Genomic DNA, 14,009 nt, shown 5'->3' on the forward strand with positions numbered 1-14,009 from the left:
CTCTTCAGTTAGAGTGAGGGAAGATTCCCAACCATGTCTTCCACTCGTCTACCAGATGGTCTATTTATCATCCTTCATCTGGGTCCCCTCACCCACCCCTGTTGCCAAGCTTTTATCTCTGTCACTTCCAAGTCTTTGTTCATCCTTGTGAAGAGCAGCGTATTGATACTTTAATTTACGATGTGCAATATGATACTTGTTGGTTATGAGAAATGGGTGGTTGCCTGGTAACCAAGGTGCCTGTCAGCTTCCAGGGAAAGAGAAACTTATTAAGCAAGATATCCTTTTTTACAGTATCACAAACAAAGTGGCTACTTTTTTCCTAGGTATTTCAGGTAGTGGAGCTCCTTAGAACTAGGCCCATATCTTCTGACAAGACCAAAGTCACGAAATGGAAAATAGGGAATAAGAATATAATTAACTTTCCAGTGAATATAGTTTTAATTCATTGATATCTGGTGCTGGGAGAGAGGAAAAGAAGACGTCTCATGTACTCAAGTCCCTATGTCTGAATTCATCACTCTAATTGGTGCGATCAGGGTCCCTTAAACCCCGTGACTTCAGCCCCACGGCCAATGCAGAACTCAATTAGGGAATGTATAAAGCCCTAATTTTGGACCAGTTTAATCATTAGACTAGTACTACAGTGATATTACACAGTTTCAATAACTGGACATATGCTTTTTCCCTGTAACCAAGAACCAACTAGTACAAAGCTCTAGTAACTGCCTCTGGTTTGTACCTCCTGCTGAGCCTACCATAATTTCCTATTTGTACGTTAGGTATGTGCCAGAAACACCAGAGGTACTAAAAATAAAAGGAATAAGAAGTTCACTGCAGATGTGTGTGGGGAGGTGCATAACAGTACACATATAGTCATGCAATTTTATACCCATATGTCTATTCATTAGTTTATTCAGCATATTTGTTGACTGCATACTACGTATGATAAGAGTAAAAAATGTGAGGATAAACAAGATAGAGAGAGGCCCTACCCACCTGGAACTTAAACAGCTAGAGAATGGCAAGAAACGTTGAGGGAATTATTATATACCGTAATAAATACTAATGGGGAAGATACAGGCTGCTATGAAAACACAGGGCTCATACTTCAGACATGAGTGGTCAGGAAGAAATGCTTCTCAAATGAAGGCCCTTAGACCATTTGGCCACTTAAGCTAAGACCTAAAGATGAGGAGAAAGTAACTAAGGGAAGACAGAAGTGATGGGTGAGATTTCCAGGAAGAGAGAGAGAGAGAAACACTGCAGAACAATTCCTAGGCAGTATTGAGAAATTTGTTAACCGTCCTAAATTTATTGTGTGATTTTCTTCTGAAAAATTTAAAGCCTGAGTCTATACATTGGGAAGAACTTTTCTCCTTTTATACGCATTGCTGAGACATTCCTGTATTCTCTGTCTGATTTCTTTATCATCTTCCAAGTATTTGGTCCTACAGGAAGCTTTCCCCGGTACTGTAAGCTCTCCTTGTCCTTCTCAGTGCTCCAATGGAATCTACGTTGTAATGGATTGATCAGCGTACCTGTCTGTCTCCCTATGAATCTGTGAACTTTCTGAGGGCAGGGCTATACTACCTCCAGAGCACAGTTGTTGAAACATCAACCTTAATTGGAACGAAAGCTCCTTTGGCTGCCAGGACTCCCAAATCCTGAAGATGCCTAACGTTATCATCCAAGATTTTTCCAGCTCGGTTGTGGGAGCTTGAAACACACTTCTTCATCTCAGGGGATCCACCCAAGCAGTCTGCCAAAGGAGCTGTGCACTCAAATTCAGTTCTTTCTAAGTTGAGGTCAGTGGTTAGTCAATCTTTCTTAGTGTAGCTTAGACTTGCTTCTTTCTGATGAGTGACTTTAGCACACAGCTGTGAGGAGAGTTTCTTTCTGGGCTCAAGCAAACCTTTTAACAATACCAACAGGTATGGAAAAGGAGCTCAGGTATGAAAATTACTCTTGAAGAAACTTCTAACTTTGAGCAGCGATTTTTAAACTGATGTCTGAAATTGAAAAAACTGAGGTTCAAAGATATAAAATAAGTTACAGCTAATTCAGTATTTAGGCTGTTTACAGATGAAGAGCTGTCTGACTCCAACGCTTGATCTTCTTCCACTCTGACTAGATCACACTGTCTCCCAAATCAATTAGCTTAGCCACCTGCTAGCTAATGAACAGCTTCATCATTACAGCCTGACATGCTGAGCTTGAGTTCTTGGCAGGCAACAGCACAGGGAGTCTCTTGATTGTAGGAACTCTCCAGAAGTCTTGATCTGTGGAAACTTTCTGGGCGTGCACGCGCATGTATGTCTGTGCACCTGCGTGTGTGTTTAGGGACTCCTGTGAGAACTTTGGGGTGTTTCATCTTTTTGGCTTCTTCTGCATATTTTATACATAACTTCTTAAAGAATAAGTTGTAGTATTTTCTTTCCTTCTGGGGCTGTCGAGTGTGTAAGACTCACTGCCTGGCTCAAACATGTTTAATCTGTATTTGCTGAATAATTAACTAATCTTATGCCCCTTCCTTCCTAAATCTTTTTTTTTGAATCTTTTTAGAAAAGAGTACAGAGACAAGGAGGGAATCTGACCACATTATCATTTATAATATTCTGTTCAAAACAATGGGAAGAAACCTCTAGGAACACATTTCAGTAATTTGAGTAAAACTGATAGTGGCATTAATAATTTAATAGTTAAAGAAGATTGGACTATATTAATTACTGCCTCCAAAGACTAATTGGCATTATGTAAACCCATGTTGAATGTTTCTCTTTTACGTGCTGCTTATAAGTTACCAGGAAAAAGCAAATGCCAATATTTAGGATTGAAGTTAAGAATTGTCATCCATAAGGTACCAGGGACAATTGTTGAATAATTCAATCTTGGAAAACTCCTCATATATCTTTCTCATCATTATCCTAGGCTGTCAGTAGGCATTATAACTCATTAATTAAATGTTAGCACTTTCATGATAAATTAATAAATGGATCAAACTATTAGAATAGTGAATATGTATTTTGTAAGAGTTTAACTAGTAAGTCTATAGGTCTGTACTGAGAGTTGATATAATTATTAAAGAAATAACCTTGTCACATATGTATGTGTCATATGTATATGTGTATGTGTGCATTATAATTTCTGTATATAAAGAAGAAAGTTAAATTAGATTCTCTACATTTCATTAAAGAAAACAGAAAAGCTGAAAACATTTGAGAATGGCTTAATGGTTAAATTTTTAAATGACACTCGAAGGGACACTCATCTATATGAAAAACTCATGTATAGCTTACATGACGTTACTTCTGCTGTACTATGATGCAATAATATCTGCAGGGACTATTGAACAATTAAGTATTGGCTTCTTCCTTGAGCCAAAATATCCGAAGGTGTTGTGTTTTATGACATTTCTTCAACCATCCATTTCTTTGCAGCTCCTGGTTTATCCAATTTCATCTATCCCCGTTAGCGTAAATGAAGACCTGAGTGTTCTTCCATAGAAACTCTGCAGAGCCAAGTTCATGGATTTGATGACTCTTTGCTCTTCAGAAATAGTTCCTGTTCATCCCCTTCTAAGTTTACAGTTATGCTATCAAATGTTTGTGTTGGTTGAGTTCAGAGTTATACAGAAACATCAATATGAATATAAATGTCTTTAACCCATATCTTTAAATTTTCATAAAAAATCTGTATCACTCTGCACTAAAAATATTCTTCCATGATAAGAGAAGATGAGTCCAGCACAAGGTTTTCCAACCTTGGTGCTATTGACATTTGGAGACGTTTTTCTGTGTTGTAGGAGGCTGTCATGAACATGGCGGAATGTTTACCAGCATTCCTAATTCCTACCCACTAGATTCCAGTAGCCATCCCTGTCCAGTTGTGGTAAAGAAAAACGTCTCCAGGCATCAACAAATATACCTTGTCAGGGGACAGCAAAATCACCCCCAACTGAGAACCAATGAAAATCCTGGAATAAACAAACATTTTACGATTAGTTATTTGCCTGAGCCTTGTACCTTTAAAAGCAATCTGACTTCACCATGAACCAAACATCAATAAATGCAAGCCATGGTCATGTAAACCAATATTAATTATCCAGGAGTCTCTTTATGTTTAAAGTTACTGGTTTCATTACATTTCTATCCTGCTCTTGACATTTGGCTTTGTTTTCTGTTTTCAATTCTTCCAAATGAATGTTTGCCAAGCTTCTCTAACAGTATAGATTTATTGCATTGATGGTGTGAATTGATGGCTTCCCTAAATCCACAGTCTTTGCAATGTGACTTTACAGTTCCCCCAAAAGAAGTAGAGTCTATTTTTTCTTCCTCGAACCTGGATTGGACTTGTGACTTGTTTGGCCTACAGAATGTGGCAGAATTGGTGGTGTGCCAATTCTGATCCAAGGCCTGAAGGTGCCTTGAGTGCTTCCTCCCTGTCTGCTCTGCTTTCACTTAAACCCCTGAGCCTGCCATGCGAACATATTTAGATTTACATGCTAAAGGGATGTGAGAGGCCACACTAAGGACAGACAAGTCATGGAAGCAGAGACCATCTAACAACATTCAGCCTGAGCCAACCTGTCAGCTGACTGCAAAATCATGGGCAAGTTCAGCTGAGATCATCCAAGTCCAGATCAAGGGAATCGGCCAGCCAACCCACAGACTTATGAGCTAAACAAATGCTGATCATTTTAAGTCACTAAGTTTTGGGCTGTTTGTTATGCAAAATTATTAATATATCTACGTATCTTGATTTTTCATATTCTCTCTAAAACTTTGGAACAAACTTAATCCTTTTACTCTCTCTGCTCCAGCTACTCCAAGCAGGATTAGCTATTGACTTAGCTTTTGTCAATAGGTCCTGAACTCTAGACCAGCCTCGCTTGGTGAGGACCCCCGTAAGTCCTCCCGAGCCATAAAAGGGACAGGGTGGTTCAGTAATGGACTTTAGTTTTCATATTCTTCAAAATGACCTATCTTAGTTTACAATAACTATGGTTTTGATTAATATCACAATCTGAAAAGGTCTTTTAAATATCTAGTAATAATGCTTATGTAGACATGTCAGATTTCAAATAAGTTGGCTGGACAATAGTTAAAATCATAGCTGAGGCTTGGCCTGACTTCCCATGAGGATTTAAAACTTGAAATCTCTTCACTTTAATGCATAGAAATCATCTGGGTATTTATGTATTAAAACCCATTTTGGGGGGCTGGCCCCGTGGCTGAGTGGTTAAGTTCGCGCGCTCCGCTGCAGGCGGCCCAGTGTTTCGTTGGTTCGAATCCTGGGCACGGACATGGCACTGCTCATCAGACCACACTGAGGCAGCGTACCACATGCCACAACTAGAAGGACCCACAACGAAGAATATACAACTATGTACCGGGGGGCTTTGGGGAGAAAAAGGAAAATTATAAAATCTTTAAAAAAAAAAAAAAACCATTTTGGCATTGTTCTGGCCTTATGCTGTAAATCTGATCTTTACATATGCTGGGATTACTAGTATCTTCAAAAATTTATCTTATCTGATTAAATTCCCTGATACCTTGGTATTATTCCCCCCTTAAAAATGGGTCAGTTGGTGTAATTTGTCTGATAAATACCCCACAAAGGTACAGGATACAAGCAAGATTGTTACATGAGATTTTTATGGTGTATCCCATGGGACTAGTTTCAGAAACTGATGGCAAATGATGTCTGGGGATTTATGAGTCTATTAAATGTCTATTTTACCCATTACTTATAACTATGCTATATAGAGACTATTTAGTATCTGAATGAAATGTACTCACTTTTTTTTTTTTTTAAAGTTTGGCACCTGGGCTAACTGTTGCCAATCTTTTTTTTCTTTTTTTCTGTTTTATTTCCCCAAACCCTCCCTGTACACAGTTGTATATCTTAGTTGCAGGTCCTTCTAGTTGTGGGATATGGGATGCCGCCTCAACGTGGCCTGATGAGCAGTGCCATGCCCGTGCCCAGGATCTGAACCCTGGGCCGCTGAAGCAGAGCACGCGAACTTAACCACTCGGCCACGGAGCCCACCCTGTACTCACTTTTTTATTTGTGGACACTTGCCTAATTAAAACATTAATATATCAGAGAAGATGAGAAATGAGAGACACTGGTGACCTTAGGATTGAGACATGCGCACGTACAACTAAATAATCACCAGAGATTATTGTCAGAGTGCAATAAAGGAAACCTTGTTTGGTGGAAAACACAAATGATAACAATTAGAGCAGCAGATAATCATATAATCAAAGAATCAACCAATTTTATAGCTCTGAATTTCAGCAGCAGGTGTAATGATATTCCTATTGCATAACTTGAAGACAGGAGATATGTTTTCTAGTTCTATTTCTGACACTTACCAATTGTGTAAATTAGGCCTGTACGTTTAAAATCTCTGGGTTCCACGTACCCTCTGTGGCTTCTCAAGGTTCTAAAATTCTTTGATTTGTGTCTTCAATAGTCTATACTGTGTAATGATGAGAAAATTAACACAGCCCTAAAATGCAACTCTAATATTATTTTAGAAAATAAGCATATTGCAATATACCTGATCAGAGTAATCATCATAGACCAAAAAGATGTGGACAACAGTCTGAATATTCTATTGTTAATAATAAACTGCCAGGTGATATGATATTATTTTTAGTAGGAATATTAAACCTATAAATACAAATTTGGAAATATAGAGATTTCAAAATAAAGTCAGTTTCTGGTAAATGGTGTGGTCTCAGTACTTTCAAGTTTATTACGAAAACATATATATTTCACGTTCTGTAAAACCATGGAAGGGAATATTGTCGCAAACTTAATTTCTCATTAGGAAAACTGAACCACCTTGTCCCTTTTATGGCTTGGGAAAGGACTTATGGGGGTCTTCACCAAAACAGCAATAGACTGTTTGCAGTTTGCTTGGGCATGGTCTCCTTTATGAGACCTCTTTGTCCACTTGTTGCTTCTATGTTGTATTTCCTCCTGCTCTCCATGTACCAACGTCTCTTCTTATGAAACATCTTATCTCAACTTTTTCAGTTTCTTTTGGAAGGGGATAGGTACCTTTAATTTTAATATACCAAAACAGAAATAACATTTATTCCTAACTAAAGGTTTAATCACACCACGCATAAGTTGATGACTGAGAAATTCATGTCTCCAGATCAAGTCTTCTGACAAAATTCCAGACTTTTATATTCACCTGCTTACTGGACATTCCACATGGAAATCTGGAATTTTCAATATTCAAATTCAACACATCCAAATCCAAACTTGCCCAAATATCCCTTTCTTCCATTATTCTTGATATATATTTGACATCTTACTCCTGGACACCAAAGCCAAAAACCCCGGAAATAATGACTGCATTTATCCCTATTCCCGCCCTCATCCTCCTTGTCTAGCCCTTCCGCAAATCTTGTCAATCCTACTCTTTCATTTATTTTTAAAATCTAGCCCATTTATTTCCACCCTCATTGCTATTTCCTTCTTAAAGACCTTAGGCATCCTTCCTTTGATAGCATCACCATCCAGTCTTCATACCCATTCTAGACATGTACTATATTACCTCCAGTGATTTTTCTAAACCATACATGGAAACCATGGTATTCCCTTCCTTACGTATTTCCCATTTAGTAGAGCAGGGTGGCAAACGCCTACAGAGGTCAGCCAGTAAATACTTTAATGAAAAAAGCAACAAGCCAACTTTGGCCACCTGGAAAGCATGGGCTCCACCTAAAGAGGACAGTAATTACTCTGCTCCAGCCAGTTATAGTACAGAAATGTGGGCCCAATGTAGCCAGATGGTCTGATATTTCAAGAGAAGCCAGAAATTTGTGTGAAGTCTACCAATTTTTAAATGATTGCAGTGAATTAATGTTTTAATGTGTCTGGCCTGAAGGATAAAGTTAAAACTCTCCATCATATTAACAAGGACCTCTGTGATCTGGTATAACTCTTCAAATTTCCTTTTTCAGTGCCATCCTCACAATTTTCTCTTTAGTTAACTAATACCATTTGTCGATAGCAGATAGTTCCAAGCAATTTTGTGTTTCCATGAGCACCCCACCCCTTTTAGATGTCTGCTAACCATCTGTGTATTTTTTTATACTAGGACCACTTCTTCTCAGCCCCTTGAATATTTACCACTCCCTAAAGGGTGCTATCTCTGTATCTTTTATCATAACACTTGCAATCCTGTAACTGCAATTCTCTTTGCATTTCTATCTCCCCACGGCTCTGGGAGCATTTTGGAAAGAGAAACTGGGTCTTCTTCTTTGTATCTCCAGCTTTAACACAGGTCCTGACACATTATAAGCACTCAATAGATGTTGAGTAAATGAGCTGTCAAAAAGAATAATGTAAATATTTCCTGGGCCTTGTTTAGAAAATATGGCTTTTATGGATGAATCTAAAGAGAAAATTGGATCTCAAATAGTTTTGAATTAATCAGAATCCTATTGGTAGACAGAAACCACACGATTACATGAGCAGGCATAAAGTTGTTAACCAGGTATCGGAAAAGATTAAAAGAGAACTATAGGCTATGACAGTGGGAGCATTGTCAGGAGACAGCCACAACTCCTAAGGCTGCAGAAACAAAGGAAAGAGGTTGGAAGTGTTAAAATTAAGCAGCTTGGAGGAGGAGAGGGTCCCATGGAGTGAGGGAAAGTGGGAACCTTAAGGAGAGGGTTTGGCTGAGCTGGTGCTGGAGCCTCTGAGCTGGAGGAGGATCTCACAGACTTGTGACCTAGACCTCTAAGGAGGAGGGTCCCAGACTGGAGCTGGTGCATGTGAGTAGGGCACAATGAGATCTGGTTCTGTAAAATTGAGAAAAACTGTAATCTAGATTTAACTGTTGCTTCTGCAAAGAACTGTTACTGCAGAGTGAAGAAGAGAGGAGGAAGCGATGCTGCCAAGAATGAGAGGAAAAGAAGGCGTGGCCCCCTTTGCTTCCTCCAGGCCTTAGAAGCTCCCTCCGGCTTTAGAGTCTCCCTCTCGTGCCTCTTTTTGGCAGAGCCAAACATAGGATCAGCTGACAAAAGAAATATGATTTGCAGAGTCCCAGCCCCAGCATGAAAATGCTGAGGATACAGGGTTGAGGTTGAAGCTGAGAGGAGATAACTGGCATAAAGTGTTGAAAAGATAATAAGAAAGACTGAGATGAAGAAAGTAAGCAAATTACATTGAGTAACAGCTGAGCAAAGACACGGTTAAAGTAAAGGTTGGCTGACTTTCTACTTTATTCATGCAGTTGCTTCTGTCTAGGCTTTACCTACATCTCCTTTTGTCAAACTGAAACTTATCATTTCAAGCCCATTTGAAAATCTACCTTTTCCGTGGAACTCTTTCTAGGACTGTAAGAAAAAAGTAATCTTATCTACTCCAAATGCTATTGAATTTTCTAATTTTGTTAAATTATTAAAAATTAATTGGTACTACTATTTCCTTTTGGATCTGAGATCTCCAGAAAGAAGCAGAAGCGTATATGTACAGTAGGATCCAGTTATAGACAGCACACAATCAGGCTGAAAATTGATCAGTGTAATCCACTATACTGACAGGCTAAAAGAAGAAAATCGCATCGTGGTATTAACTGATTAAGAAAACTTATTTAACAAAATTCAAAAATCTTTCATGATAAAAATAGAGGAGAATTTCTTTGACTTGATAAAAAAAATCTATTAAAAAGTCCATCCACAGTTAACATTATATTTAATGATGAATGACTGTTTCCCTCCTAAGATTGGGAACAAAGCAAGGTAGTACTCTGTCACTACTCCTATTCAACACTGTGCTGGAAGTTCTGGCCAGTGTAATAAGTCAAGGGAAGGGAATAAAAGACATATAGATTGGAAAGGAAGAAATAAAACTGGCACTATTTGCAGTTGATATGATTGTCCATATAAAAAAATTCCAAAGAATCTACCAAAAAACCCCTAAAACTAATGACTGAATTAATAGGTCACAGAATACATGGTAAACATGCAAAAATCAATTATATTTCTGTACACTAGCAATGAGCACATGGGCACAGAAATTAAAAATACAATATCATTTACAATTGCTTAGAAAATGAAATAGATGTAAATCTAACAAAACATACTTAGGGTTTGTATGCTGGTAACTATGACATAATGATGAAAAATATCAAAGAATACCTAAATAAATGGAGAAACATGCTGTGTTCGTGGATAGGAAAGCTTAACTTAACAATGATGTCAATTCTCCCCGAATTGATATACAGGTTTAACCCAATTTCTATAAAATCTGAGCCATATTTTTTTGTAGATATAGATGAAATTATTCTGTACTTAAATGGCAGGGCAAAGGAATTAGTTATAATGATACCTAAAACAATTGTAGAAAAGAAGAATGAAGTGAGAGGAATCTCTCTATGCAATTTTAAGACTTATTACATAGTTATAGTAATTAAGACTTGTACTGGTGGAAGGATAGACATGCAGATGATGGAACAGAATAGAGAAAGCAGAAATAAAACAACAAAATAGGATATATGTCCAATCTGTTTCCAACCGTGTTGCAAAAGCAATTTAATGGAGGAAATGCTTTTTCAATAAATGGTCCTGAAGAATTGAGCGTCCGTAGGCAAAACCAAAACAAACCATAAAGAAAATCAAACAAAAAAACTCCTTGACCTAATCTCACAACTTACATAAAAATGAACTCAAAATGTAAAATGTAAAACTATAAAACTTTTAGGAAAAACTCATGGGAGAAAATCTTTAGGATCTAGGGTAGGAAAAGAGTTCTTAGACTTGACACCAAAAGCATGATCCATAAAAGAAAAAACTGATAAATTGGACTTTATCAAAATTAAAGAAGTTATACTATGTGAATAATCCCATTAAGAGGGTGAAAAGACAAGCTACATAGTGGTGAAAATATTTGCAAACTACGTATATGACAAAGGACTAGTATCAGGATTATATAAAAACTCACAAAACTCAACAGCAAAAAAGTAAACAATTAGATCAGGAAATGAGAGAAAGAATCGAAAGCTATTTCACCAAAGAGGATAAACAGCAAATAACCATGTGAAAATGTGTTAAACATTATTAACCATTAGAGATTGCAAATTAATACCTCAATGAGACCTCACTATTAGAATGGCTAGAATAAAAACAGTGACAGCACAAAGGATGTGGAGAAATTGGATCATTCCTACTTTGCTCGTGGGACTATAAAGTGGTACAGCCCTTCTGAAAACACATCAGTACTTTCTTTAAAGTTTAGCTGACCAGGCATATACTATATGACCCAGTAATTGCTTTATCAGGCATTTATTCGAGAGAAATGAAAACTGTATGTGAAAACCTGTACACAAATGCTGATAGCGTTTTTACTTATAATGGCTCCAAACTGGAAACAACTCAGATATTCCTCAACTGGTGAATGGTTAAACAAATTGTGGTCCATTCAAATCATGGAATATACTCAGCAATAAAATGAACTAACTATCAATGCATGCAACAACCAACAATCTGGATGAATGTCCAAAGAATTAAGCTGAATGAAAAAAGTCATTCCCAAAAGGTATATCCTGTATGATTCCACACGTATCCCATTTTTGAGATGATAAAACTAGAAAAACGGAGAAGAGATTAATGCTTGCTAGGAATTAAGGAGGTGGTAGGGAGAAAGGAAAATGGGCATGGATATTAAAAAGGCAAAATGAGGAATTCTCATGATTATGATGTCCTCTATCCTAACTTTATCAAAGTCAATATTCTGATTGTGATATTGTAGTATAGTTTTGCAAGATGCTACTGTTTTGGGAATGGGTAAAGCAAGATAGAAACTCTCTGTAATATGCCTTACACATGCATGTATCTCAAAATAGAAAGTTTGATTAAAAAAATTCCTCAGTGATTCTAATTTGAAGACAGGGTTAAGAACCACTGCAAATTTAACATAGTCCCAAGCAATTCCAGTTGTCTCCTCAACACTGAAGCAGGAGAGCTGTCAGTTGCCATTTACTATTAAGCATGGGCTGTTGTTTACCTTAGAGTAAAATTATAAGCAAGTAAAATGATCACCTGTCCCCTTTCTCTGAAATGCATTTTCCATCTGATCTTTGAAAGCGTTAAATTTTGTAAACTCCGGTCTAGCCATGTGGCATGTGTGTACGTCAACTGAAAGTTAAAATGCTTCCATAGTCCTTTGAAGCAGATGGGAAGAAGTGTGTGGAGAAAACTTATAGCTCTGAAGGACACTAAGATAACAGCATAGAGCAAATTAAAAAAATAAATAAAACACCTGGCCCAGCGGCATAATGGTTAAGTTCACGTGCTCCGCTTCAGCGGCTTGGGGTTCGTGAGTTTGGATCCTGGGCTCAGACCTACCCACCTCTCATCAAACCATGCTGTGGCAGCATCTCATATACAAAATAGAGAAAGATTAGAACAGACGTTAGCTCAGGGAACATCTTCCTCACCAAAAAAAAAAAAAAAAAAGAATGAATAAATAAATAAAACAGTAATGTTAAAATAAGGAAAGAATGAAAACACACCACTTGAACATTTCCTAGGCTTAATCATCAATGGATTCATTTGTGTGTTGTAATGGCATATTTATATTTGGAAAGAGTATGATGGATGCTAACTGTTTTAATCAGAATAAGGGTATAGATAGACACATACATAGATATATAGATACATAGATAGGCATTGCAGATATGTAGTTATGTAGATAATAAATGAGCTTACTATTCCAAGTTAGTCGTATAAAGGCCTTTCGTGATGGAATAATAGATGAGTTCACAGTTGTCTGGGCTGCGACTTTTAAAAGTAGTTGCTTGGAGAAGTCCACTGCTACCCGGAGTCAAGTTACTTAACCTGTTTAAACTTCAAATTCGTTATCTCCAAAGCTGGAATAATATTAGGATTAATAATAATTTGTGATGTTTGAACGAGATAATGGATACACCATTTAGCACAGTGCCTGGAATCTAATGAGTGCTCAAAAAGAATTAGCTGCTACTACTATTATTAACGTCTTTGCTATCATTATCTTAAATGATTTGTTCTTCTTATATAAGAAAATTATATTTTAGATCTTGATAATTCATTTTATCTTTCCTAGATATAGAGCAAGAATAAGAAAACAGGCTGGAGACATGGCTGCAAAGAGGATCTGTTCGAGCCCTGGCTCTCCAGTTGGCAGCAGGCAGCTGCGGACCGAACAGGGTCTAGAATGAAACCAGAACCAAGGTACAGCTTGCTTATGCATTAGGTAGTAGCAAGGAGAACTAGCAGATGCCAAATATTGATAAAATACCACATACTTGATCAATTTATTTCCTTCAATTCTCACAAATTCCTCTATAATAAATATTACTATTATTTTTACTTTATGGGTGAAGGATCTGAGGACAAGAGATGTTTCCCCAGCATCATTGTGTTAATAGTTGATGGGAGTCTGAATTTGAATTCAGACCTCTCTTATTCCAAAATTCACACTCTTGATGGTAATCTTGGGTCTTCAGGAGCAAGGTGCATGCTTGCTGCCAAAGGATTAGGCCTGGATGTGTTTTATCCCACAAGTGTTAGAGAAGTCACTGTGGGTGGCGGCAGGCTGCTTCCACCAGCTATTGATCTCAAAGAATTACGCTAGCAGTAGAAATACAATTGAGATGATAAATCAGCACCTTGCACCCTGGGAGAAGTGGAATCTGAAGGGTGATGTATTTTCTTGAGACAGTTCTAATAAACTCTGTGGTCTCTTTAGTGAAGACCTAAGTAGTGTTGTAGCATAAGACAAGGACAAGCTAATCAGCACTCATTCTCTGTTCTCTTAGCATTCTATGTGTTCTATCAATATAATGCCCGTCTCAGTGTGTAGTAACTACATGTTTACAGGCTTTTTTCATTAGTTTTAACTATGAGTTCTTCTACTAAGACAGAAATTGTGCCTTGTTCCTCTCCTATTCCTAGGACATAACTGAATTCCTTACCCATAGGAAATCAATTCCTGTT

At 37.5% G+C, this 14,009-nt stretch overlaps 1 long non-coding RNA gene across 2 annotated transcripts in view; it reads left to right on the forward strand.

The window, feature by feature from the left end:
- LOC139039974 (uncharacterized) overlaps positions 1-14,009 on the forward strand; it is a 209,707-nt gene that overhangs the window by 103,937 nt on the left and 91,761 nt on the right. For both annotated transcript variants that reach the window (XR_011493514.1, XR_011493515.1), the window contains one exon: positions 13,117-13,244. This is a non-coding gene — a long non-coding RNA (uncharacterized lncRNA). The remainder of the gene's footprint in view (positions 1-13,116; positions 13,245-14,009) is intronic.

The sequence above is a fragment of the Equus asinus genome, chromosome 13, assembly GCF_041296235.1.
Source record: "Equus asinus isolate D_3611 breed Donkey chromosome 13, EquAss-T2T_v2, whole genome shotgun sequence".
NCBI lineage: Eukaryota > Metazoa > Chordata > Mammalia > Perissodactyla > Equidae > Equus > Equus asinus.